The sequence below is a fragment of the Akebia trifoliata genome, chromosome 16 (genome assembly GCF_017979445.1).
Source record: "Akebia trifoliata isolate Shusen 1 chromosome 16, ASM1797944v1, whole genome shotgun sequence".
In the NCBI taxonomy this organism is placed as follows: Eukaryota; Viridiplantae; Streptophyta; class Magnoliopsida; order Ranunculales; family Lardizabalaceae; genus Akebia; species Akebia trifoliata.
The window spans coordinates 27,303,643-27,306,160 of record NC_141390.1 but is presented as its reverse complement, the minus strand read 5'-3'; the positions used below and the strand labels follow the sequence as shown (position 1 = coordinate 27,306,160).

At 38.9% G+C, this 2,518-nt stretch overlaps 1 non-coding gene across 1 annotated transcript; it reads left to right on the top strand.

Annotated features, from left to right (window-relative positions):
* The first annotated feature begins 1,350 nt into the window (after positions 1-1,350).
* LOC147383172 (U2 spliceosomal RNA) lies at positions 1,351-1,548 on the top strand. The gene has a single exon (XR_015174098.1). It is a non-coding gene; the product is annotated as a U2 spliceosomal RNA (small nuclear RNA).
* The last annotated feature ends 970 nt before the right edge of the window (positions 1,549-2,518 follow it).

Below are 2,518 nucleotides of genomic sequence, written 5' to 3'. Positions count from 1 at the left end.
TAACAAGTTCTTTTGATTTTGCTCAAATTGGTCAATGTTACATAGCCAGTAGACAACTATTAGTCCACTATGGTCTTTCATACAATACTTTCTTGCTCAATACTACTCCTTTTTATAAGTGGTCCACGAGGGCGGCTCTCAACCAAAAATGTCTAGCCTTGTAAATAAGTTCATAATGTGTCTTACTTTATATAAAGAGGCCTGCCTTAGATCACCATCATGAAATGTACCCAAAAAAAAAAAATGGAGAAAAGTTGTTCCAGGGAGGAAGTTGAGGTGTTGTCTGGAATCTCTTTACGGCCCTTGGATCTTTCAGATGTCGATGATTTCATGGTATGGGCAACCGATGACCTGGTGTCACGTTTCTGTACTTGGGACACTTGCACCTCGAGAGAAGATGCTGTAAATTACATCAAAGACACTATTATCCCACACCCATGGTTCAGAGCAATTTGCCTTGAAAACCGTGCAATTGGAGCAATTTTGTTCACTCAAAATTCTGGAAACGATAGATGTCGAGGCGAGCTTGGTTATGTTCTAGCATCTAAGTATTGGGGCCAAGGGAGCTGTGAAGATGGTTGTGGCCACTATCTTCAGCGAGTGGCCACATTTAGAGAGACTTGAAGCTCTGGTTGAGGTCGAAAATCTGGGCTCAAAGAGGGTTCTAGAGAAGGCTGGGTTCATGAAGGAGGGTGTTCTTAGGAAGTATTTTATTCTAAAGGGTAGTACTAGGGATATGGTTTTGTATAGCCTTCTCTCTAACGATCCCAAGCTTGATTGAATGTGGTTTTAGGTTGGAGTAATGATTTTCGGACTCCCCCCACCCACGAGGCATTCTCAAAATACTCTCCTGATGTGGTATGTGCTAGAATCAAAGATCTTTTTGCATCAGTATACACAACTGTACATATTTATAAGGATGTGTAGAGGAGTATCCCGAGGCAAAAATCTATGATTCTAGCACATGCCACGTCGGGAGAGTATTTCGAGTATGTCACGTTGGTGGGAGTTAGGTTATCACAGCTCTTTCGGTTATTATGATTTTAATGAATAAATGAATTATTTTATTTTATTTCTAGACCCACCGATCTATGAATTTTTGACCACCCACTTAGTCTTAGTGGGCTCACATTCGAAAAATTGGTCTGATTGATGATTTCTATCAAATGGATTTGAGCAAACTAACGCCTTTGAGAGAAACCTGTATGGTAGAAATAAACCTAAATGTTGACTGCAGCCTTGAAGTGAACAATTTTATCCTTCTTTGTTAAAGTCCCACATCGGTTAATAAGAAAAAGTGGAACAAAGAACAAAGCCTACAAAATAAGACTTGAAAAAACAAAACAAAGCATACCTTTCTCGGCCTTTTGGCTAAGATCAAGTGTAGTATCTGTTCTTATCAGTTTAATATCTGATACGTGGGCCATCGGCCCACATGATATTAAATTAATTTTTCTTTGGGGGAAGGTCCATCACAATAGCTTGCTATTGGGCCCTTCAAGTGTCGCCCATGCGTTGCACTACTGCATTGGGCCTGGCGCACCCCTATCAAATCAAATGATAAACTTTTGTTAAATGAGTCATAGGTGTGGGTTTTGTCAACAAGGGCCCCAATATTGTTACTTGATTTCGATCAGGGCTGAATCTGCTGCTCCAAAATAAGCTTTGACATGTTAGGCTTCAAGTAAAATATAAAATGAAATATGGGTCTGAATTAGTTACATGGATTATGTGACATCGGATATAAATTCAGTAATTAAGTTAATAATTATTCCATCATGTCCTTTAAACATGTGAGCATAAAAAATTTGTCCCAGAGTCCAAAAGCTATATTGATCTGTTGAATCCCAAGAAAGCAATAACTCTATAATACAGAGTCTTGGGAGCAAATCCCTGACTCCAGAGTTCACAATGCATGACCAAGAAGCTCTCACGCGGTCTACGCAACAACTCCAGATTTGATTTGAGATTCAATCTGTAAAATGATGGAAAACCCGTGCGTCTCCAAATATAAATGGTGTGATGAATAGGTAGACTGTGATATTGCATTGACACAACACACGACCAACAGGTGGGATAAGTTGACATGAAGCTTAGGAATAGGCACACGTCAACATTTTCGTAGGTGACATAGGCAGGTTGCCATGTGATATGATTAGGAATTTGTAAAATTTATTCCAAGACAACAAAAGAAAGCATGTTGATATCTCAACTTCACACAAATGTACCGTTATTCCACAAAAAAATTATTGACTCAATCGTCGAAATACAATCACATGAACCACATAACCATAGGATGTTGACTACTTCACTCCAACATGAAGATCATGGAAATTGAAACTGGCACCACCCATACCACCACATCCTATTCTCTATCTTACTCCATGCATTGTCGAATCTATTGTACAAATTATCGATTAAAAGAGATGCATCATATTAGAAACCAACGTGTGTGCCATCATAGTATGCCACATGACCCCATTTTGTATAGTATATTTATAATTCTCCATAGTACCAT